Source organism: Rutidosis leptorrhynchoides, chromosome 1, assembly GCF_046630445.1.
Source record: "Rutidosis leptorrhynchoides isolate AG116_Rl617_1_P2 chromosome 1, CSIRO_AGI_Rlap_v1, whole genome shotgun sequence".
In the NCBI taxonomy this organism is placed as follows: Eukaryota; Viridiplantae; Streptophyta; class Magnoliopsida; order Asterales; family Asteraceae; genus Rutidosis; species Rutidosis leptorrhynchoides.
Window position 1 is genome coordinate 106,276,827 of NC_092333.1, and position 26,770 is coordinate 106,303,596.

The following is a 26,770-nucleotide window of genomic DNA, read 5'->3' on the forward strand; positions in this document are numbered from 1 at the left end:
TGATTTAATCGTAAAAGTCATTAAACAATATCCAAAAGGCAAGGTATAGAGTCACCATGAGTTTATGTGGTATTAATTTATTTAATTGTGTAATTAAATATAGTATATGATACATCACTAACGACGCATTAATGGATCCACAAGTTATGTTACTAATTAAATTAAATTAAATGTTTATATATAAAAAAAAATTAAATGTGGTATAATAAAAATAAGATATATAAATAAATATATGTATATTTATATACATTTTTATGAGATTCAACAAGAAAATCCAGAAAATGAGCGAATAAATCGAGAAATTACGCTATATTACGAGAAAATTCGGGAAATGAGCGGGAAAATTCGAGAAATCGTGCCTTTGACCAAGTTTGACCCCGTTGACCGAGAAATCTCGGGAGATGGACATCTCGTCTCGGCTGCCTTCTAAAAACGAGATCTCGGGAGAGATATCGGGGAGATCTCGGGAGATTTACAACACTGGGTATAAAGTACACTCCTTCTTGCTCATGAATCGTAGTTATGTTATTAATTAGATGTTATATCAAGTACACTACTTGTTGCTCATGAATCGTAATAACAAAGAATTCTTAATTATGTGGTGTTAGTGAGATTTTGACGTAAAACCATCTTGTAAAGGATATCGACCTCAACTATAAAAGTATATGGTAAGATAGTTTAGACTTTAGAGTAAATCAAAATTAAGTATCCATAATCATTGGTAATACGGGACTACGTTACTTATATAATAAGTAGCTTTTATATATATAATACTCGTAATACTCCATATAATATATGGCATGTTTTATGTTTACAACAATTTTGGTCCTTTTTTCTCTTTGATAGTTCATTCTTGAACACCTTTAAATAGTCAAATGCGTTTATCTTTTTAAAGTTCATTTAAATAACAAAATAAAAGAATCAAGGATCTGTGGCGCAATGGTAGCGCGTCTGACTCCAGATCAGAAGGTTGCGTGTTCGATTCACGTCAGGTTCAAATAATTTTTTCGTAGAGATACAAGTTGAAACTTCAGTTGTAGTACATACCTCTAGCACTATAGCAGTTAACTAGTTTGAATTACTGAATGTTTTTTTTGTGTTTTAATTGTCTTAAATACAAGGTCCAAATTAAGATAATGATCGGTATGTTCATAATCTGACAGCAAACATTTACCCTTTATAGATTTCTGATTCTAAATTTTATTTTTAGATATTTTGTCCTTTTATGGGCAGTCAATTATTGTGGATTATTAAAGGTGACATATTCTTTTGGCAATAAATCCATAACCTGATAATTTTTTAAATGTTTATTGGAGTTTTGTTGGTTTACACCAAGTAATTATATATAAATACAGCTAAGTCTTAGTTCTAAAGTAGATAAAAGTACTTAGGATAATAAAGTTTAGCATGTCAGCTTATGTTATTAGTAAGCCTGCCAAAAAAGTAGTTTTACTTTGATCCAAGATATCAATATCAATAATTAGTAGCCAACACTGCTCTTAGTCATCATTATTGGTGGGTTGGATTCTTTATTAAATTATGTTTAAAATTAAGAAAGCTCACATGTTATTAGTATGTTACTTAAAATTTTAAATTCATGTCATATAGTTATGGTTGTAGACCGGTTATTATTTGTTGAACCCAAATGAAAAGTATGAATTGAATATTAAACCGAAATTTTAGAAAGTTAGGGTTGGTTAGTATTGCAATTTGCAAGAAGTTAAATAGGGGAGTTGTTACAGTTAAGTTACTTCATTTAGTAGAGTGATTTACCTCTACAGAGTAACTTCCCAAGTTTAGAAAGTTGGAAGATATGTTATGTGAAAGTTGAAAAAAGAAAGATGAGTTTGGGACACGCAACCAGGATTACAATTAATTACAACTTATATGTTTTTGGCATACCTAACTTAACCAATAACAAGAAGTTGAATCAAACAATCATCATATAAGCTTGTATAACAACCCTTAGAATAAAGTTGGTATCAAAAGACAAAAAGAAGTGGACAACATTCAAACTTAATGGTGTTGAAAGTGAGTTAACAATCTCTTTGATGATGCACTAAGATGACTTACTTTAGAAGATTGAATCTAATAACCATCTGAATTTGAGAAAGGAAACATGGGGATTGCAATATTGCATAATAAAAGGACAAAATGAAGTGGAGCCCATTAGACACTAATGGGGCTACACCATGTTACAAATGAGAAAAATCTTCTTTAATAAAATGGTAGTATTGGCCAAAGAAGCAAAAGATCCCACTAATCACATGGGAGATTATCATTGTTTGAATATATTAACAATTACAATTATTATGCTCCCTTTTTAACAAATGCCAAAGTGAGGGCCTTGTAAACTTTGTTTGGTCTCTGGTCTTGATCATCATTCAAGTTCACCTTGGAAGTTTCTAATTTTGTTTATACAAGACATAATTATTGGTTATATATACTAATAAATCCTATCCTCTTTTATATTATCTTTAAACTGTATGTTATCCAACTACTAAAAACACTATATTATCCAATTCAGTGAAACCATTGGACAAGTATCTAATCTTCCCATTTTGTTAAGTTTTATTTTGTTTTCTTTCAGTCAATTGCATCTTCTATATCTCACTTAGAAGATATCCATATTGAAAAATTACTATATTCTTTACTCATCCGAATAACCTGAACATGTAAACATAATTTGTTTACCCATTTACAGTTACAGTATATATATTTGAAAACAAAACAGATAAGTACAAAAAAGAAACAAAGATTCGTGAGTGTTAATCAAAACTCACCAAGATCAAATCTATCATTCATTCAATTTATTGTATACTTGTCATAGTAAGCTACAAGTACATGTGTAAACTAGAGTATCGATTCTAAATTTCGCTCTTTGATTGTGTATTATCTACCGAATTATCTATGATGCACTACGCAAAAGTTTCACCTTATTGTAATAAGAAACAGAGAAACTAATAGAATTCGATAAGAATCTTACAGTTGATAACTGATCAGCATGCACTTAAATCCCAATTGAAGTTTTTATGTTGGTGGAGGGCCATGATAAGTGCTTTGACTTTGACCATCTGAAAATAGGAAGACACCAGTAGAAACAGCAACAATGCCCAGCACAAAGGTCACCAGTACAAACTTAACTTTCTTTGAAAACAGTTCAACCAACGCTTTCCTCTCTTTATGCAAACTATAAAACTCTTCGGTCACCATTTTAACCAATGCATCCAAAAGCTTTTTATACTGTGAATCTATGTCAGTTGAATTCAGAACCTGAAGCATGGATTGGCGTAAGTTGTTTACCAATTGTTCTAGCTTGATTGGATTCATCTCTTGTGGTGTAGTTTCATCATGAGTTATTGGAGATAATGGTGATGGTGGAGTTTCAACAGTTGTTATGGATGACAATGGAGTCGTTTCAACTGAACCAGTCGTGACAAATGATGGTGAAAGATGTTGATTCAATGACACAATGTAAGTCTGAAACATTGAAGAGTAGTACATCTAAGTTACTACAGTACAGTTATACAAAACAAAATCAAAGATAAACGAAAGATTAGCACATGACATGATGTAATCAGTGGCAAATTAATGTGACGGAAAATCTTTAAGATACAGTCTCAGTAACCACTATTATCGACAAAATTATTCTTCTAGCGTTGTAATTAATATAACATTCACATCAAATTTCCAAAGAATAAGACCTTAATTTTTAGGAATAAACATAAATTAAAGGTAAATAAAAACAGGCACCGAGTGCTGTAACTAGAAAGAAGTGTGCCTAAATTTTATCAACTATAATATTAAGCTACAGCCAATCAGTTCTAGAGATAAACTAGTAATCACTCATTCTGAAAAGCAAATAAAGATATGAAATAATCACTAATTTAAAGAACCAAAAAGTTCGTTGATAGTTATTTGTTTCCAAATTTACATTATTATCGTCTTCTAAGCAAGAGAACAACCTCACATGCCAACAATAAGCATCCATAAAACACTATATTCAATATAGTCATCAAGTGTTAAAAGACTGTGCTCAAGTATATCACCTAAAAATGCGTCAAATCGCAAGCAGACAGTACAATGTGCAAGAAAAAAATAGCAAATCATGAACTTATCGTTCCAAATAACGTGTAAACGTGTGTATTGCAATAGCACTTATAAACCTGTTCAATCATGTAGTAAGTCAATATACCTATCCTTTCACATTTCAGTTAAGCTAAAATTCAACTCAGTTACAGTTATAACTATTTAGTAGTAACTGTAGATAATCAAATATACCTCGATTGACGATCGATCTTTTTCGAAAACAAATGCTTCTGAGATAGGAGAGGTTATAACGGATTCTTCAGAAAGTTGAAGCGCTTTAGTGTTTTCAGAAACCTGAATCTGTGCATCGAAACAATGAATTGATCAAAGTAACTAATTGAAATTACACAATCATGTACGCACAATGAGTTTAAACCTAGATATAGATACAGATATATACACATAGGATTATTGAAATTACGTTTACAATTGATTGATCGACGTCAACAGCTTCTGAAATTGAGTCGATCTGCTCAGTTGATTGCTTCTCGGATAAGTTTATCACATCGTCCTCAACAACCGGACTAAAAGCAGAATTCAGATTCCTTTTTACGATCTGTACATCAAATTATCAAAAATTGAACACATATGCACCTAGATCTATTAGAAGGATGACGATCAGTGTTTATAGAAGGTATAATATGTAATTATTGAGATCGATTAACCTTTTGATGTAGCTTCTTCGAAACATTACTCTGTTTAGCCTTGCGATTAGAGTTAACTAGTGATTGTTCCTTTTTTGGAGTTTGAATTTCATGAAGATGATCCTCTCTCATTTTTCTCTTCTACTCAAACACGCAAAAATGGGGGTGTTTTTGGCGCCTAATTTGAAATATTTGTATTTGTGTGTGGACTATGTGGAGTGAGAGAGACTGATAGATCGGCCCATTTATTTTTATTTCGAATTGGGCTGGATGTTTAATACTACGTAAACAACCTAGATTCTAGTGTGGTTCACCAAATGACTCATTCACATTATCCGTGTTTAAATTTGAAAGGGTTGAATTTAAAGATATCAAGTGCGTGTTTTGTTCAAAATGTTAAAGATACTAGCCTTTAAGAACCCGTGCGTTACACGGCGGGCCGTAATAAAACTAAGTATAAAATGTTAACGAAGTTATGAAAGATAAATATGACAAGTATCTTTGTACATCTAATATACTAAAATGGAATAGACATTAAACATATAGTCCAACATTGAGAACAACATATTAATTAGCACTGACAGTTTATGCTCATAGCAATAGACATTAAACATGAACATATAATTTCATAAAACATATATAAAATGAATATACCAACTAATTTGTTTTGATCAAATTTCCAATTCCAACTTCTAAAAACATGTATAAACTGAATATACCAACTAATTTTTTTTTAAATGAATGGTATACTATATATTATATATGTACCAATAAGTCAGCACTTCAAATAAATTTACAAAAACTTTATATTCAGTAGAAGTTGCACAACCTGAGCCTGTTGTTACATAATAGGCGACAGATGCCACTTATATATCCGGTACAGCCACTTTGACAGTATTATAGAAATGTCTACATGGAGACAACAAATATGCAAACTATTAGTTGTTTTTAAATTAAGGAAAAGTATATAAAGAAATGATGGGTCAACCCGATCGAACCGGTTTTGACCATGTTAAAAGTTACTGTATAATAACCCAAACTCGTTTAGCCACCTTTATATATTGGTGAAAATGTACTAAATCAATAATACTTGCACCATGAGATAGATCCTCAACTGTGCAATCAATATTATTCCAATCATTTCGACAGTCGAGTTCAAAGGTATGAAACAGGAAAACAAAGAACTGACATTATTATTTATAAAGTATTAAATAAAACAAAGGAAAATCAGATTATTATACTGACCCGGAATGTGTAATGCACTTTTGTGTATAATATTGCACAAACTAAATAGGAATCAAAATATTATCAATTGTTAAAACATCAGCATCATCAGCTATGCAGGCAGCGCCCGATAGAGTAACAACATTCATTTGCACATCGTCAACAACGATTATAACTTCATCATTCTCATCCAGAGTACATAGCCGGTTAAGCCATATAAATGATATTCAGAACTCACAAAATGGTTATTGAATACCGGTTAATGTACTATACAAACATGTGTTACATGAGAGAGTCAACTAATCTACCACTTTATGATCCATTCTATAAATTTTTTACTAATTTATAATTTTATAATAAAGCGTCATTTTATGCCATTTGAACCCATTTCCCTTTTGGAGCTTCATATTATAACAACACCACACATTTAACAGACCACGATAATAATGAACCAAATTTACATAACTCGAGATAAGTTGATACCTTTATAGCTGCATTGATAGTAATTGACACTTATGTCTCTCGAAACTGATAATTTGCCACTTTAGCATCTGGAATGCGATTTAGGCACGAAGTTGTAATAACACTAAAGCTGATATCAAAAATTGTAAATGAAAGTGCACATAATAATAAGTAGAAAAAGTCATATATTTAGACTATTACTGATATAAAGAAATGTTGACGGGTTAAACCGGCCCAAATTGACACATTGCACAACCCATTCATCTTTGTAACATGCTGAGTTATTGGGATAAATTAAATCAATACAATATATGAATGCTTTTACTTGCACCGATTTTTAACTCGCCCATTTTGACACATTGCCCAACCCACTCATCTTTGTAAAGGTATTTATTACAATACAATATATGGTCCAACCCACTCAGCTTTGTAACATTCTGCGAACTGAACAGCTAATGTATCGTAAATTAGGACTATAACATTAGGAGAGTAACCTTATTTAATGCTATTCGTTCTGGGTGATTGCTTGTTTGATATATTGGATTAATTTATATCAAGCGTGTAACTGGACTGTCACATATCAACATCAATTCTTTATAAAGTACGCACACATACCATGTTCTTATTCGATGATAATAGTTTATCAAAATGAAGAACCTGCACGAAACAGTCAGATGTAAGGTAGGATCCATAATATGGTCAAATATTAATTAATCAAATGACACAAGGTCTCGCTAATAAAAATTTCACCAATCCAAATCAATTAAGTAATCAATCTATAATGACAAAAAATATATACTAACCTAGATAAAATTTATGACCACTTTAAAGCTTCGCCCACTACTTTATCTACATTACCGGTCACAACCTCAAGACAAACTGAACACAAAATCAAAACATAAGCTTTACCTTCATCATATACATCATAGCACACGTATTATTTAGTTTAAAAACAGAAGCCATGCGCAAGATCAACTATTTTTTATACGATTTGAGACTAGCAGCAAATTAACTCAACACATCACCTTATACAATCTCAAGCTAGCATTGTATCGCTTTGAAAACCAACAACAAAAAAACAGTAAATGCATAATACAACATTCAGTTAGCAAAACATTTATTCAAAAAATCATATTTCCCTCTTAACTATTAGTTTTATTTTCAAAACTTAACTCATTTTTATCATAATTTGTTTTATTTTCAACTATTAGGTAAAAGCATACTTAAAATCTATTCTAAAAGTTGTGCAGAACTCTATTGATCACTTCCCTTGAGCCTCGTTGGTTGATTTCATCTTTTGTAATTGCGTCATTGCATTTTGGATTTGTAATAGCGTCATTGCAAAACAATTCCAAATATCTTTTGTAATAGCTTCATTGTATACATAACATGTATAAAAGCTAACAAAAATCAGGTTCACATAATTCATAACATGTCTATAATATATTTACACTACACTGAGCGCTAAAATTATGTGACCTGATGTGCATGGTCCAATCTGATGACCTGAAATTGGTGAGAAATCTGGATTCTTTGCACGCCATTGAAGCTGTGTCAAAACAGTTCTCTGATGAATATTTCCCCAATAAAAACCTGTACAACAGATAGCAATTCAGACCGTTAATTACCATAAATTATTAATGAAATCAAGTAAACCAAGATGCAAGGGAAATAAAAAAACCACATAAACTACAACATTCAGAGCTGGAATCGTTTTAAGAATGCGGTGTCGTATTGTTGTAAGGTCGCTGCTCGAAACATATCCTTCAAATAAATTACCTCTACAACTATGGTCACAAAGAAATTATTACTTAATCAAAGAGAAAGCAGGTGATCAGTGGTCACTCACAAATCACCACTTACAAAAAAATGAAACAAATACCACCTGATGTTTAGAAAAATAAACTGAAACTCAGCACAAAGTTAAATGTTAGTATACCTTATGCAATATATATGTCTATTATATATTGTCATATCAAAATTCATGCAAAATTTTTTCAAAGAAATTGCACTATTCATTCTACGCATATGTGCATAACGTCACAGTTTTTGCACAAACCGAGAATTATTAACATGATATGACCCTTCTTTTGTTAGTACCATTACAATTAAACAAAGTCTACCTAATCTTCCAAAACAGCAGTGAAGCTCCTCAAAACAAACCGAAGTCAGTCAACAAAACCAACAACTCACTCCAAAAAATTCAGCCTGAACCTGCATATATAGTATAATAAATAATAATTTTAGATCACACAACCATAGCTATCCTGATTTCTATGCTCCCACAATGATTGAATGACTCTTAAAAAACTATCCAAGTAGAGCACATTAGTTTATTAAAAAGCAACCTGATTTTTTTGTTAAATAACAACCCTACCAAATTTATGTACAAATTAAAAATATACCACGACAATTCAAAAAAACTCATATTATGATAGCAATACTTCATTCGTAACTTATAAAACCAAGCCTTCCAAAATTAATCCACAAAACTAAAAAACCCACAAATCAGTGTATAAGAAAATGTATCGTATACCTCAAAATTAGAAAATGACTATATAACAAAACTGACCTAATAATTCATTTTTCTATAAAAAAAATTAAGTAAATTGAACAGAATAATCCACTAACCGTAAGCATATAGAGGTTTAATGAATTAATTACAATCAAAACAAAAGTACCTTGGATGTGGAGTACCCTTAATAGGCTTCTGACGATATTTTTTTTCACGAATACTCATTAGAAATATGATCTTCAAATCTCCAGTTAGGTAAGGGTGAAATTGTCATCCGAAACTGAAGAAGCTAATTGATATCAATAGAATCAACCATATAAAGTACCCATTTTGGCAAATCTGATTCTAATTCAGATTCAAATCAGGAATTAAAACAACTTAACAAATCGGGAAATAAAACAAATTCACAAATGATTAAAGGGGATACATGACTAATAACAGATAGCTAAAATATACTGTAACAACCCAAACCAACCGCCGACTAAACCTATCAAATTTCGAGACAAAAAAAAAAAATTTGCTGGATGACAGGTTGCGCGCCGCGCAAAAAGGGGGCTGTCCCCGGTGCGCTTTAATGCGAAAAAGATTAGGTGCTTCCCGACACATTTAGCCAAAACGCTTTTAACCGAACATTTATATATGTAAAACTAACACATAACTAAGGTTTAAACGAGTTTTACAAAGTGGGGCCCACACGTGCCCAAAACGCCGCTAAGTGTAAAAATACAAATTTAATACAAATTAGAGTTTCGACCACAAAAAGTTTAATTGCCAAACGACACAACGAGCATGGTGTTTGGGGTTAAACTACCCAAGTCTCGGTCAAACTCCAAGCCAAAGCCAAAAGCGCTTCCTAATCATCAAAGCGGGAAACTTAATCCAAGGTAATGCCCTTACCCTTATCCACACACGAACCTATAAAAAGGTAAACAACGAGAGGGTAAGCAAAGCTTAGTGAGCAAAATAATTATACATATACATATATAATCTACCTACTTGCATCACTTACACAACATCATACTCGGTTTAACATTTCGACAATCATACAACAATATTATGCATATACCATAAACCGCAAATCCACGAGTAGCTAATAATACAATAGCATACGATTCATAATTAAATACATTCAATACATAATTCACGCAACCTTGGTTAACCAATTCGAACAAGGGAAACGGTACTTACAAGACCGTTGGAGTTCACAACATCCACTAGTGTTACTTACACACCGCGTAATCACTAATCCCCCGGGTGATGTCTTGAACACCGCGACTAACTCACCCTTACGACAATGTGGCGTCTTAAACACCGCGACGAATCCACACTTCATTCAATACAATGAGTGGTGTCTTAAACACCGCGACAATTCCACTCCCATGACAATGTGGTGTCTTAAACACCGCGACAATACCACATGTCAATTAAACAATGAGTAGTGTCTTAAACACCGCGACAATACCACTCGTCAAACATACTATGAGTAGTGTCTTAAACACCGCGACAATACTACTCGTTACCTAGAATGTGGTGTCTTAAACACCGCGACAATTCCACATTCGTACACACAAATAAATACATTATATACGTACACGCATAATTATTCCACTCACCTTAGCGCCAAGATGATGATTATGCACTTCCGATCTTCAAAGCAATCGTACCTAATACATAAGTACACATTCAATTACGCAACTAGTGGAATTAACCACAATACTTACACTTGAGCATTTAATGACCCAATATGCATTAAATAGCTCGACTATACCAAAACCGCCCATAAATGGCCAAGACTCAACTAACATCAATAAAGCTAGTGAATTAAAGTCTATTAACTTCAACTAGCATAAACTTAGGGTATTTCATGCCCATTTCACCCCATTAGGTCAACCTTGACTCATTTGACCCATTTTCAAGTTTTTCATCATTTATAAGAGTGCTAATGACTAGCAACTCGATTCAACACTTACAAAACCTCAAACACATGAATAAACCCTAGGTTAACACCCTTTGGGTCATCTTTTACCAATTTAACCCAAACTAGGTCAACATTACCCATCTTGACCCATTTTAATACTTAACCCTAAAATTGGGTCAACTTCACCAAAAACCCTAACTCTTAACATTTAAGGTCTTCATACACATTTAATCACTAGGTTCCAACACAAAACACTAACATTAACCAACCTTGGTCCATTTTGACCCAATTAAAAGTCAATACACCCCTTTTGGGTCATCCACACCCAAATAACACCCCTTTACACATCATTAGAGTGTTCTAGCAATTTACTAGCTAATTAGGGTTCATAAACATCAATTAATACTTTGAAACCCTAGGTTAGTTACCATTTAGTCTTCATGACTCAAATTACCCAAGAACACCCAAAAATCACTAATAAATGGGTTTGATGTTCACCATAAACCCTAACTCTAACCCTTTCACAACATTATACTAGGAAATCAAGATTAGAGCTTACCACCACAATCAAAATGTAGCTAGGAAGTAGATGAACAACTTTAGAACTTGAACTTTAGCAAGAAACCTCCTTCTTCTTCTTCAAAATGGGATCTCTCTCTCTAATATCCCACTCTCTCTCACTAAAATGAATTGGGAGGATAAGGTTGGTGAACAAGGGAGTAATTGAACTCCCAAACTACTGATCCAAGCATTAAATCCGGCCTTGAAGTGAATTTACCGAAATGCCCATCGTTTAAATTAAATAAAACAAGGAGAGCTGTCACCAGCGTTTTGCGCGGCGCGCCCTCCCTTTGCGCGGCGCGCAACCCCCTGTTTCCAGCTACTTTTCCATTTTAAACTACATAACAAAACTCCACAACCCGGTTTACTATTTAAGCATTATATATAATATAATTACACGGGTCTTACAACTCTCCCCCACTTAGAATCGATCACGTCCTCGTGATCCATGTCACTTAACCACCCGGAACCACGCTCTATGGTACTTAACAAACGTTACGATCCGATTTCCATCACAAAATGTATTAACCCACCGGTTGACCCAAAAGTAAATACACATTTGCACGCATCCCAAAACGTGCAATACACACAATATCCGAAGTCTATAACGATAACTCAGAATACGCGAGAATGCCACGTACCCTTAGCGTACCCTTACCTGGTACAATGCTAAAACAACCAAAATTTCAACCCAAGGTCAACAACCCAAACGATGAAGACCGGACAAAAGAGAATCCTTACGGATAACACCTATTACTTAACATTCTTAGTAGCGCGCAACCACGACTAGTTCACAACTATCGTAAAATCGTAAGCAAGCGACCAAAAACCGCTGATGTCGAAAACGACTATTACTCACCACCATGTGCACAAAACGGCTAAGTGCACAATTTACACGGGCAATTAACATCATAAACCTACGAGTAACGGTTCTTTCCGAAAACCGCTCACCACCAACCACAACCAAGAGTGGTTAACGAAGAGCTAATCCTCCCGGATATCACTCATCACCTATTACTAGTCAAACGCGGTCAACCTAGAGATAACCCCAAATAAATACTTACATGTAACCATCTCGTAATACACAATAATGGCTATTGTGTAACTATCACTCAAAGTATACGATAATGAGGCATCGTGCCCTATCTCAAAGTCCCATTATGCCATTTCCAAGGTAACCAAACGGCTAACACAATCGAGCCAAAAACAACCCATATTGCGCATAGGCGCAACAATAATCCCCTAGAAGAGAATCCGGTACGCACATCCCTTAACCGAGGGACCTTACCTTACTCGTCGAATACATCAATTATCTCCCAAGGAGATTTTCCACATTACCACCTTGGTGGTAATTTGAACCCAAAACCATAAGCACAATTTATTCCAAATTGTACTTTTGCCACCGTCGACCAATGTAGGTCTCAACACTAGCTTCGTATCCATACGAACGTCATCCAAAATAACATTACAATAGAGCACCTTCGTGCGAGAGTATAACTCCCCCACTTAGGAATTTGTAGTAATTAACAGGTAGTAATTATGAAATAAAAAAATCAGCTAATCATAGATTAACAGGTGGATTATTGTTAATGACGGAATAGGAGGTGGTGACACGTGGCAGTATGCCACATCCTTTGTAAGGGGTAGAGATATGTTGGAATTAGAAACAAATAACATTACATTATATTTTTACGTTTGGTTGATAAAAAAATAGAGTAAAATTCAATTCCATTTCATTCCATTGTGTGTTTAGTTGAATTAAAGACTTTCGATATTAAAGTCCATTAAGTCCTAATCAAACCTATCAAACATGACCTTATTATGTATTTTGATTTTTTTTAAACGATTGTATTTTGATTTTGATTGTATTAGAAGAGAAAAACAATTCGTATTTGATTAACCAGAGTTCAAAGGTAAAATGATCAACCCATTAATTTTACACAGGGGCGTATCTATGTAGTCACGGGTGGAGTTCCGTGACACGATTAGTTTGAAAGAAAAATTTACAATGTATATTTCACATCGGATACGACACTACTTAATTTAACTACGATACCCCGTATTGTTTTTAGAATTTATAGTTTTTTGAAGGTAAATAAGCGTTAAAGTACCCTTCATCCAATATGATTAGAAAAATTCAGGACCCCAATAAATTTTGATCATGTATTCGCCACTAGTTTTTTTTTATCATTAATAGAAAGTTTGAGCCATTATTAATTTGTACTCTTAAATCGGAAAGAAAATGGTTGGCTCATTCAAATCAACATGATTGTATTTCTTGGACCGATTGGCTAATTAAGTCATTGTAATTGTTGGTTGTTGCGCCCCTCCCTAGTTACTCGCTAGCGAGGTGGTAGCTTAATAAAATTTCAATGTTCAAAAAAAAAACACGAGATTTTATCTGAACTGGGCTTAAAACAGTTAAGTTGGGCCTTTGAATCAGGCCACAATTGCAACCTCCAATGCTCCAACCCATATCTACTAAAACTGGCCTGTTCATCGATTCAAAACCCTAATTCCCAAATACACAAAACTGCTATTTAATCGAAACCCACCGCAGAACCATAAACGCCATACCACAAATTAACAAACAAATCTTCATCAATCGTAAGCTTTCACTCTGTATTTCAACGTCTTTCTATTCCGATTATATTTATAACTTTTTTTAAATTATTTTTGCGCCTTTTCTGAGAAATCATTTACAAATTTATCAGTTTAAATGATTTTTCTTTGGATTTTTATTCAATCGAGGCGTAAATTCATTGCGGAAACGTTGAGTCGCTTTGCTTATGTGAATCTACGAGCTCAGCTAATAAAATCCCGCTAAATTCATTTATTTTTTTAATTTTTTATTATGTTTTGATTGATATTTAGGGATCCAATGATGGCATGATATCTTTGAGACCTGATATTATACATTTTGATGACAACTATAAGCATTTACCCTGAGGATCCAAATAACTTTTTTATTAATCAACAATTATATCAATTTAGTTAAAATAATCAACGTGTATATTGAGATGATGAAGTTTGCACTGGGCTCTGAGGGCAATTAATTGCTTGATTGATGCATAAGCAGCCTAGAAAGCTTGTCTGATCGCATATATGTTTTTAATTTTTTTTTTATTTTATAGATGAGGTTAGTAGTTTAATTGTTGAATTTGCAATGATGATAGGACTTGCATCCCAGCTCACTCTGAGACCTTAATTTGTTTAAGGTTGTGGATTACAATTAGTTCAATTATATAATATCTGAGCTTTTTTGTGTAATTAATTTACATTTACAATTTATAATAATTAAATATTATTATTTGGTGCAATGACGATGAAACTATCTAATCCCAGCTCTATGAGACCTTAATTTGTTTAAGGTTCAGGATTATAAATGTTTAGTGTTTATCTGAGCTTTTAAATTTTTTTCGCACTTATACCTGAATTATTTTTTGGGGTTTTAGAATTATTTTATCTCATTAAAATGTTTTTATCTAAATTTCTACTCTTTTATTATATTTCCAATTCCCAATGATTTATCAATTTGACCATGCTAATTCTGATATTTTGATGAAACCGTTTTGTCATTTCTGAGGGAATATCTGGTTTAGATCTTGTATTTTAGTTCACTTTTGTAAACTTTATTCTATTGTTTTTCGTTTTGACTGTTTTTAGCGTGGCATCTTTGTAAGAGATTGATGGAAACTATGATCATAATGATTAAACTTATATTTCAACAAGATAAAGAAACTTAGGAACCCATCTTCTAAAATAAGATGGGTTGATTTATCAAAAGATTAATGAACCGAACAAAGGTAAATGTGGACCACGAAATGCTCAAAACTAGAAAATGAAAGTCAAAACACTATTTACAACTCAGCCTTACAATCGAGTCTAATGGATTAAGTTTTGAAATATGACATGCAACTGAAAAATGCCAACAAATCTAAGGACAACCTGAACAACCGTAACAAACGAGAAAAGCCCATACAATGCTAACCACAACTACGACCAAACTAAATAAAAAAAATATAACAAAGCGGGAAGCAGGATTTGTTTCCACCGGGGGAGAAGAAAATTTTAAAACTGTAATAACTTTTGTGGACAAAATATGGAGGTTTTGGGGTAAAAAATTGAAGTTTTTAGGTAAAAATATGGAGGTTTTTGAACAAATTTGAAAGTTTTGAGGCGATTTTTGGAAAATTTTAGGTAAAATTTGAATGTTTTGGGACAATTTTTGGAAAATTTTGGGTAAAATTTGAAGGTTTTGGGGCAACAAAAAAAATCTCTAAGGGCAAAGTCGAAAAACCGAAAATTTTTCCACTAAAATTTCAAAATCGACTGGAGGCGGACGCTCTCCTCTGTCCCCAAGTAACACCGCCCCTACTGACAAAGCGAGAGATAACGATTCTTGAACTTCAGATATTGTCAATCGTGTCATGTTGAACTTTTTTACCCGGACGATTTTCACATCTAAATAATAAAATATTAGAGGAACCAATTGAACCCTAATCGATAAAATAATAAGATAATAATTTTTTTGATATTTCAATGTAAAATGTAAATATATTGGTCTTAGTGAAACTATAAATTAATAATTACTATTTTTTTTTTTTGAAATCCCAATGTACATTGAACTCGACAAGTTAATTAATGTGTATTTTTAAAGTCCTTATTTATGTTTTATTCAAACAGAAGTGAACGGACATGGTAATTTCGAATGTCGATGTATTAATTTGAGACTTACTCACAAATATAAACCAGTTTTTTTTTTCATTTATAATTTATTAATTTATTGATAAAATAATATCTCGCTAAATTAATAAAATATCTTAATTTTAAAATTATTAATTTAATGAGGTTTTACTGTAGCTAAAGAGGGAGGTGTCAAGCCCCGATTCACATGCCCATCTAAAAACCCGACGCTCTTCTTGAGCGCTACACACCCATCCGCACTATTTAATTTTTTATATGATTTTGATCTATTATCATTATAATATAAAAAAAAATAAAATGATAAGTAATTTATTTTGTTTGTTTTAAATTTTTAATTAAAATAAATTAAAATGAAAGTATTAAAATAATTATCCAAATGATACCTTCACTTTCTCTCGCCACAATTATGGTCCATTTAAGTGTCTTTTAATGAATACTGAATGACATCTTGTGATTTAAAAACTGGCCCGTTGTTTTCAAAATTATTTTCTAACTTTAAAGTTTTCAATTATAGTTGCTAACTATTGATAAATTACTCTTTCACCCCTACGAATCGTTTGTCAAATACTGTATTAGAACAAGTGATCCTATGTTTAAAGTTCTCTATAGCAGGGTAGTGAGGCTAAATGATCAAGGATGATACCAAGTCACAAAATAAACTAATTAGAACGCAAATATTTGAATAACGTAACTTTCCCTCTTTTTCTTACTTGAACAAAATAAGAAATTCATCCATTTACCTGTTTAGAGGAAAGCATTTTGATGAGTAAGAGACCATTACGTAAGCTTTGTGATTTTATTGAGGCTCGCTTGATTATAGGTAACAACGTAGATGCTTGGTTGGAGATTACGGATGTCCCGGTTACGTGCGTGTCCGAATCTAGTGCCTCGAAAGTGGCGAAATTGTTTGGTGATGTTATAGCTGTTTCCAAGTCGACTAAGAGTACAGATTCGGTCGGTTCCTTGTTTGCTTTTGTTAAGTCAACAAGTACAAAACATATTCACGATTCGGTTATAGTGGATTTGGAAGATTCGAAGTGCTCGAGATGTAGTGTTTGGGTATCGGAAATCTCATATATTAATAGCTTGAGTCGGGTTCTTTTTGATGGTTTTAATAAGCCCTTGATGGAGTCAACAAATCGCTTTGTGGTGACTAGTGGATTGACAACAGATAGATTGGTGAATCGACATGTTTTACAGCCTTCGGTGAAGACTGTGTCGGACAAATTAGGTGCTTCGAGTTCTAGTAGATCGGGTTTGAGATTCAGGTCTGTGCAAATGGTTAATGACAGTTATGATGGGGGCAATTTTGGCCAGATTGGATCAACGCAATTTGAAGATGTCGCCCATCAAAATGTTTTTGTTACGAATGTACCTGAATTGAACTGTGGGATTTCTTGTGACCCTCCTGTTGTTATTGATGGTTCCATTAATTATACAGATTGTAGCTGTAATTGTGGTGTAGAATGTGCGAATGAATGTGGCAAGTTAGTAGCTAAAAATCCAACTGTTTTGGCTAAGAATACTAATTGTGGAGCTTTGTCTAAAAGTGGCAGTGGGGTTTTTAAAGTGTGGTATTGAGACATCTAAGGTTACGAAAGTAGATCCGACAATCGACAAAGGAGTTAGTTTCGGGGATATAAAAAAATGTCCAAAGTTAATTCAAAGTCAAGTGAACATCCTAAGGAATTAGTCGATGGGGCCAATGACGTTTCTTTTGACGTGTTAATGTCGGATGATGACAACATTACGTTTAATGTTAGATTTGAACGTTTGAAGAAGGAAAAAAAGAGAATGAAGGAAGAATTTTCGGAAAAAAGAAAGGTTGAATCTAACGGTGAAAGGCCAAAACCGATTTTTGAAATGTCCCGTTCATATTGATTATAAACGTTCCATATTAATTGATTTCGTCGCGAGGTTTTGACCTCTATATGAGACGTTTTTCAAAGACTGCATTCATTTTTAAAACAACCATAACCTTTATTTTATCGATAAAGGTTTAAAAAGTATTACGTAGATTATCAAATAATGATAATCTAAGATATACCGTTTACACACGACCATTACATAATGGTTTACAATAAGAATATATTACATCAAAAATAAGTTTCTTGAATGCAGTTTTTACTTAATATCATACAAGTATGGACTCCAAATCTTGTCCTTATTTTAGTATGCAACAGCGGAAGCTCTTAATAATCACCTGAGAATAAACATGCTTAAAACGTCAACAAAAATGTTGGTGAGTTATAGGTTTAACCTATATATTATCAAATCATAATAATAGACCACAAGATTTCATATTTCAATATACATCCCATACATAGAGATAAAATTCATTCATATGGTGAACACCTGGTAATCGACATTAACAAGATGCATATAAGAATATCCCCTATCATTTCGGGAAATCCTTCGGACATGATAAAAACGAATTCGAAGTACTAAAGCATCCGGTACTTTGGATGGGGTTCGTTAGGTCCAATAGATCTATCTTTAGGATTCGCGTCAATTAGTAGATCGGTTTACTAATTCTTAGGCTACCAAGCAAAAGGGGCATATTCGGCTTCGATTATTCATTCATATAATGTAGTTTCAATTACTTGTGTCTATTTCGTAAAACATTTATAAAACTGCATGTATTCTCATCCCAAAATATTAGATTTTAAAAGTGGGACTATAACTCACTTTCACAGATTTTTACTTCGTCGGGAAGTAAGACTTGGCCACTGGACGATTCACGAACCTATAAAAAATATGTACATATATATCAAAGTATGTTCAAAATATATTTACAACACTTTTAATACATTTTGATGTTTTAAGTTTATTAAGTCAGCTGTCCTCGTTAGTAACCTACAACTAGTTGTCCACAGTTAGATGTACAGAAATAAATCGATATATATTATCTTGAATCAATCCACGACCCAGTGTATACACGTCTCAGGCTAGATCACAACTCAAAGTATATATATTTTTGGAATCAACCTCAACCCTGTATAGCTAACTCCAACATTACTACATATAGAGTGTCTATGGTTGTTCCAAATAATATATATACATGGGTCGATATGATATGTCAAAACATTTGCATACGTGTCTATGGTATCCCAAGATTACATAATATATTAGAATACATGTATAATACAATATAAGTTAGCTAGGATATGATTTGTATAGAATTGTTAATATTTCCCGTAGCTACAAAAATAAAAAAATATCAAATCTTGTTTTACCCATAACTTCTTCATTTTAAATTCGTTTTGAGTGAATCAAATTGCTATGGTTTCATATTGAACTCTATTTTATGAATCTAAACAGAAAAAGTATATGTTTATAGTCGGAAATATAAGTTACAAGTCGTTTTTTTAAGAGGTAGTTATTTCAGTCGAAAGAACGACGTCTTGATGACCATTTTGAAAAACATACTTCAACTTTGAGTTTAACCATGATTTTTGGATATAGTTTCATGTTCATAAGAAAAATCATTTTCCCAGAAGAACAACTTTTAAATCAAAGTTTATCATAGTTTTTAATTATCAAACCCAAAACAGCCCGCGGTGTTACTACGACGGCGTATGTCCAGTTTTACGGTGTTTTTCGTGTTTCCAGGTTTTAAATCATTAAGTTAGCATATCATATAGATATAGAACATGTGTTTAGTTGATTTTAAAAGTCAAGTTAGAAGGATTAACTTTTGTTTGCGAACAAGTTTAGAATTAACTAAACTATGTTCTAGTGATTTCAAGTTTAAACCTTCGAATAAGATAGCTTTATATGTATGAATCGAATGATGTTATAAACATCATTACTACCTCAAGTTTTGTGGATAAACCTACTGGAAAAGAGACAAATGGATCTAGCTTCAAAGGATCTTGGATGGCTTGAAAGTTCTTGAAGTAGAATCATGACACGAAAACAAGTTCAAGTAAGATTTCCACTTGAAATAAGATTGTTATAGTTATAGAAATTGAATCAAAGTTTGAATATGAGTATTACCTTGTATTAGAAAGATATCTTACTGTAAATAAGAAAGATTTCTTGAGGTTGGATGATCACTCTACAAGATTGGAAGTAAGCTAGCAAACTTGGAAGTATTCTTGATTTTATGAAACTAGAACTTGTAGAATTTATGAAGAACACTTAGAACTTGAAGATAGAACTTGAGAGAGATCAATTAGATGAAGAAAATTGAAGAATGAAAGTGTTTGTAGGTGTTTTTGGTCGTTGGTGTATGGATTAGATATAAAGGATATGTAATTTTGTTTTCATGTAAATAAGTCATGAATGATTACTCATATTTTTGTAATTTTATGAGATATTTCATGCTAGTTGCCAAATGATGGTTCCCACATGTGTTAGGTGACTCAAATGGGCTGCTAAGAGCTGATCATTGGAGTATATATACTAATAGTACATACATCTAAAAGCTGTATATTGTACGAGTACGAATACGGGTGCATACGAGTAGAATTGTTGATGAAACTGAACGAGGATGTAATTGTAAGCATTTTTGTTAAGTAGAAGTATTTTAATAAGTGTCTTGAAGTCTTTCAAAAGTGTATGATTACATATTAAAACACTACATGTATATACATTTTAACTAAGTCGTTAAGTCATCGTTAGTCGTTACATGTAAGTGTTGTTTTGAAACTTTTAGGTTAACGATCTTGTTAAATGTTGTTAACCCAATGTTTATAATATCAAATGAGATTTTAAATTATTATATTATCATGATATTATGATGTATGAATATCTCTTAATATGATATATATACATTAAATGTCGTTACAACGATAATCGTTACATATATGTCTCGTTTCAAAATCATTAAGTTAGTAGTCTTGTTTTTACATATGTAGTTCATTGTTAATATACTTAATGATATGTTTACTTATCATAATATCATGTTAACTATATATATATCCATATATATGTCATCATATAGTTTTTACAAGTTTTAACGTTCGTGAATCACCGGTCAACTTGGGTGGTCAATTGTCTATATGAAACCTATTTCAATTAATCAAGTCTTAACAAGTTTGATTGCTTAACATGTTGGAAACACTTAATCATGTAAATAACAATTTCATTTAATATATATATATATATATAAACATGGAAAAGTTCGGGTCACTACAGTACCTACCCGTTAAATAAATTTCGTCCCGAAATTTTAAGCAGTTGGAGGTGTTGACGTATCTTCTGGAAATAAATGCGGGTATTTCTTCTTCATCTGATCTTCTCATTTCCAGGTGAACTCAGGTCCTCTACGAGCATTCCTTCGAACCTTAACAATTGGTATCTTGTTTTGCTTAAGTCTTTTAACCTCACGATCTATTATTTCGACGGGTTCTTAGATGAATTGAAGTTTTTCGTTGATTTGGATTTCATCTAACGGAATAGTGAGATCTTCTTTAGCAAAACATTTCTTCAAATTCGAGACGTGGAAAGTGTTATGTACAGCCGCGAGTTGTTGAGGTAACTCAAGTCGGTAAGCTACTGGTCCGACACGATCAATAATCTTGAATGGTCCAATATACCTTGGATTTAATTTCCCTCGTTTACTAAATCGAACAACTCATTTCCAAGGTGCAACTTTAAGCATGATCATCTCTCCAATTTCAAATTCTATATATTTTCTTTTAATGTCAGCGTAGCTCTTTTGTCGACTTTGGGCGGTTTTCAACCGTTGTTGAATTTGGATGATCTTGTCGGTAGTTTCTTGTATTATCTCTGGACCCGTAATCTGTCTATCCCCCACTTCACTCCAACAAATCAGAGACCTGCACTTTCTACCATAAAGTGTGTAGCGACCCCGACAAATCGTCAAGTGACGGCGTCGGCTACGTGGGTCCCATTACCTGATTATAAGTCTTTAAGATAACGTTTGACCAAAATATGTCGCCTTCATTTCAAAATAAAGATTGTTTCAAAGTTTACAAGAATTGTTCAACCAAAAGTTAAGTTACAACGTTATAAGTACGATTGAAATCTAGGCGACACGGTTCAAAGTAAAGTCAAAAGACGCTCCATGAAATGCATGTATACTCGACATCGGATGCAAGTATCAAATAGTAAGCGGAAGCATGTTTCACATATCGTGCAAGACCTGAGAAAAACATAGAAATCTGTCAACGAAAACGTTGGTGAAATCATAGGTTTAAGTAAGTAAGTACAAGTGAACCACAAGATTTGCATCAATGAAATAATAGTAATACATTCCAAAAGTTTGTTTCACGAGCACCCAATTATCAAAGCTTAACATTCCTTACATTGTATACCCCATCACTTAGTGCTAGAACAAACACTGATTCTCGAAAATATATTTCATCCGTAGACGGTAGCGAACCGTCAAAGATGAGGGTTGTCAACCCATATGGCCATATAACATAAGTTCTCGCTTACACCCGGCAAGTGTAACTAATGATAATCGAATTGAGGATTTTGTTCTAAACTCGTATGTAGAATGTTTGTTTTCCCGTTCTTGTGTTCACTTAGTTCAAAAGAATCGTTTATGTTTTCTCATCCCAATATAAGTTCAAAAAGAGTAAAAGTGGGACTATGATCTCACCTTGAGTGCAAGAGTTAATAAAGTACTTCAACAAGTAGACGCGTGCAAAGACAAAGCTAGAATAATGATTTCCTTAAACGGAAGTACGAGTGTAATGCGAGAGAAGTTTCCGCCTCGATGTGAGCATACCAAACAGTTTGTAGTTCGTCGATAAAACTATACGAAAACGACTGATGTTGAAAGAATTTGCCATTCATTCGGAAGTATAACTATGGTTCGACAATAATCGAAAATGTGTCCCGGGTATGGTTGTTATCAGTATTCTCGGGGTTGAGTAGTAGTTGGCCGTATAACAGAAGCACAAGGACGTTAAGTCAAAGAAGAAAAGGGGTATCCTTGGATTGTGTGTTATCTTTGGTCTCAGTAATATCAGACGGTAATAGTGAAATAGCAGAGCTATGTATCGTGGTACGCGATAACGAGAAGATTGATCGGATCCATAAATAAGTATTCAAATTCTCCGTGTAAAATAACGAATTTCAGCTTCCTTGATTTCGAGTCGAGAGGGGTTGCCTTTCAGGCGTTCACGTAGAAGTATTTCTATATTTGAGTTCCATTTTGTGCCACACGAATTTATCTAGTAAGGTTGGTGTGAAAAAAAAAATCACGTTCAAAGTCCGGACACGAAAAATGTTTAATTCTTTCCCTTAGTACGTTAACGAGGTTAAAGGACGAGCGATACGGGAAAAATTGGAAATTAATCTTTGGTAATAATCGCGAGATCCAAAATTTTACGAATACAAGTCGGAGTCGTGAGGGTTTCTCCAAAATTAATTAATTAAATTTTTTTTTTTTTTTTTTTTTTTTTTTTTTTTTTTTACCTTGACCACTAACAACATGGTTTAGAATTTGGACTTCGTTTAACCAAAATTCTCACTTGGAGAATTCGGCATAGAGTTGCTCTTTTCTCAAGAGTTCGAGCGTAAGACGGAGACGTTGTCCGTTTTTCCTTTCCGCTTGAATAGCTTAAAACATCAATTATAAGTACGGTAACGGATTTGTCTAGATAAGTTTGCATACGCGGTTCCGGAGGTCTATGAATACGGGCGGAGCCTTAGTTAAACTGAACGGCACTAAAAGAAATTTATAACTATCGTAGCGAGTTCGGAAAGCGGTTTAGGAGACATCTTCTCCCTTAACCCTCAATTGATGATAACCAGAATGAAGGTCGATTTTAGAATATACGCGAGATCCGTGTAACGGTTCAAGAGGTTGTTGATACGGGGAAGAGGATATCGGTTCTTAAACGGAAATCATTTAGTTCACTAAAATCACATACATGTGGGGAAAACATTCCCTTCCTAACGTATAGGTTTTGGGCTCCCTAGTTCTATAGATGTCAAATCAAAGTTCAAATTACCTACCCAATAAGTTTAACGTACTCCCTCCGATAAAATTTATCGATACGCAATGGTTTTCCGTTGGTCACTTGAATGGCGTAAGTAATATCTAGGGGGAGGGGTGGAGTGCAAAGAGTAGGCTCCAAAGCCTTGGATACAAAACATTTATCGATACCCGAATCGGATAAACATGAAACATAAGAGTCGTTGAGAAGAAACGTACCCGTAACTAATTGTCGTTCCGGGAATCCTATGTGTTAAGGTTGAAAGCTCATTCGCGTACATTAGGGTGGGCGTTCTTCTTGGGACATGCATTCTTAAAATGACCCAGTTGTCCACATTCAAAACAAGCACCCCTTCTGCGTGCACTGGGCACCTTTTTAGCGACGGGGGCGGCACCCTTACAACTATGGGCCACATGGCCACTTCTTTGACACTTGATGCAAAATGGTCCACCACATTTTCCATAATGATGTTTGTGGCACGTGTTGCAAAAAGGTCGTGTTCCAGCATAATTTTTCCTGCCGCCGGGGGTGAAAGGCTTCTTGGTGGAGTCGTTGTGGTTGTGGTTGCTTGATGGAGAGGCTTCCTGTTTTCTTTTGTTGTTAACTGGTTGGGCCTCGGCCGTTGGTGCCAGCGCTTCAATTTCATCCACTGTTTTTATAAATCGGCGGGCTATCATCACAGCCTCTTGTAGGTCGGCGGGTCTTAATGGCATTACCCCGTGTGGAATGCTCTTAGGGAGGCCATCCATGTAAAACTCAACTCCTTGGGGCCCGGGAGCCCGGAGGTTTGGACAAATTGAGGTTAGTTCGGCAAACCGTTGATTATAAGCTTCGAGGTCGTCTCGGGCTATTTTTAAAGTTCTTGGCCCCTGTTCGAGCCTTCGAGTCTCTTCGCGCGGGAAGTATTCGGTGGTCATTCTTTCTCTTAATTCGGTCCAAGAGAGTGTAAGGGCTTCATCGATACCCACCGATTGTACATACGTGTTCCACCATGAGAGAGCAATACCGGTGAGAGTGAGGGTGGAAAACTTGACCTTATCTTGGTCCCGACAACCGCTTATACTAAAAACGGCTTCTGTTTGTTCGAACCATCGGGTGAGAGCAACCGGTCCTTCGGTTCCATTGAAAGTGGGAGGATTGTACTTCATGAAGTTTTTGTAGGAGCACCCCCCGTTTGAATTACCGACCCCATGATTGTTGTTGTTGTTGGAGAAGTGACCGGCCACTGCCTCTCCCAAAGCGGTGGCTATCATTCGTTGAAGAGCTTGTTCAAGAGTTTCGGGAGGGGTATTGTGTTGACCTTGGTGAGCCATTGTTCCTTCATGACACAAGAATACCGTTGTTTAGTATTATCAATAATACTAATCGTGATGTGGAAATCAAGATAAAGAGGAAATTTTTCCTTGACTCGCCTTAAATTCTTTATGTCATAATGTCGGAACGTCCATGTGAATCACCGTAATATAATCCCGGAAATTATATTACCCTGATTTACATGTGCATTTAACATTACTTTATAAAGTCAAGGTGGCGCGTCAACAAAATTTATCAACGTAAGATCAAGATCGAATACGAGTTAGATATGATAGAAGAGTTCGAGTATAAATGCACAAATAGTCAAGTAATTCCTACTTCAGTCTATATGCCGGTTGTAGTCTAGATTCACCTATGTACCCTATGACTCGGGGTGGACACAAATGAACTCTAAATCCCTACAACCAAGGCTCTGATACCACCTGTAGCGACCCCGACAAATCGTCAAGTGACGGCGTCGGCTACGTGGGTCCCATTACCTGATTATAAGTCTTTAAGATAACGTTTGACCAAAATATGTCGCCTTCATTTCAAAATAAAGATTGTTTCAAAGTTTACAAGAATTGTTCAACCAAAAGTTAAGTTACAACGTTATAAGTACGATTGAAATCTAGGCGACACGGTTCAAAGTAAAGTCAAAAGACGCTCCATGAAATGCATGTATACTCGACATCGGATGCAAGTATCAAATAGTAAGCGGAAGCATGTTTCACATATCGTGCAAGACCTGAGAAAAACATAGAAATCTGTCAACGAAAACGTTGGTGAAATCATAGGTTTAAGTAAGTAAGTACAAGTGAACCACAAGATTTGCATCAATGAAATAATAGTAATACATTCCAAAAGTTTGTTTCACGAGCACCCAATTATCAAAGCTTAACATTCCTTCCATTGTATACCCCATCACTTAGTGCTAGAACAAACACTGATTCTCGAAAATATATTTCATCCGTAGACGGTAGCGAACCGTCAAAGATGAGGGTTGTCAACCCATATGGCCATATAACATAAGTTCTCGCTTACACCCGGCAAGTGTAACTAATGATAATCGAATTGAGGATTTTGTTCTAAACTCGTATGTAGAATGTTTGTTTTCCCGTTCTTGTGTTCACTTAGTTCAAAAGAATCGTTTATGTTTTCTCATCCCAATATAAGTTCAAAAAGAGTAAAAGTGGGACTATGATCTCACCTTGAGTGCAAGAGTTAATAAAGTACTTCAACAAGTAGACGCGTGCAAAGACAAAGCTAGTCTTGACCTAAACATATAGGTTATATCAATAACGGTAAACACAAACGGTCAAAGATGTTCAATTAGTCCTATGGCTCGTTACGACTCGATTATATTAGCATGTGAATCAAATTGTCAAGTTTCATGCAAGATACTAGTAAATAATCATGTTAGAAAGGTTGCATAAGT

General features: G+C 34.1%; 6 non-coding genes across 6 annotated transcripts; all 6 read left to right on the forward strand.

Moving 5' to 3' along the window:
• Positions 1-925: 925 nt before the first annotated feature.
• On the forward strand, positions 926-997 carry TRNAW-CCA (transfer RNA tryptophan (anticodon CCA)). Its single transcript has one exon. It is a non-coding gene; the product is annotated as a tRNA-Trp (tRNA).
• Positions 998-14,290: 13,293 nt separating this feature from the next.
• LOC139887432 (small nucleolar RNA R66) lies at positions 14,291-14,366 on the forward strand. Its single transcript, XR_011773264.1, has one exon. It is a non-coding gene; the product is annotated as a small nucleolar RNA R66 (small nucleolar RNA).
• A 63-nt stretch (positions 14,367-14,429) lies between these two features.
• On the forward strand, positions 14,430-14,513 carry LOC139887463 (small nucleolar RNA snoR118). Its single transcript, XR_011773295.1, has one exon. It is a non-coding gene; the product is annotated as a small nucleolar RNA snoR118 (small nucleolar RNA).
• Positions 14,514-14,569: 56 nt separating this feature from the next.
• Positions 14,570-14,677, forward strand: LOC139887455 (small nucleolar RNA snoR69Y). Its single transcript, XR_011773287.1, has one exon. It is a non-coding gene; the product is annotated as a small nucleolar RNA snoR69Y (small nucleolar RNA).
• Positions 14,678-14,722: 45 nt separating this feature from the next.
• On the forward strand, positions 14,723-14,827 carry LOC139887452 (small nucleolar RNA snoR69Y). Its single transcript, XR_011773284.1, has one exon. It is a non-coding gene; the product is annotated as a small nucleolar RNA snoR69Y (small nucleolar RNA).
• Positions 14,828-14,928: 101 nt separating this feature from the next.
• Positions 14,929-15,005, forward strand: LOC139887460 (small nucleolar RNA snoR53Y). The gene has a single exon (XR_011773292.1). It is a non-coding gene; the product is annotated as a small nucleolar RNA snoR53Y (small nucleolar RNA).
• Positions 15,006-26,770: the final 11,765 nt, after the last annotated feature.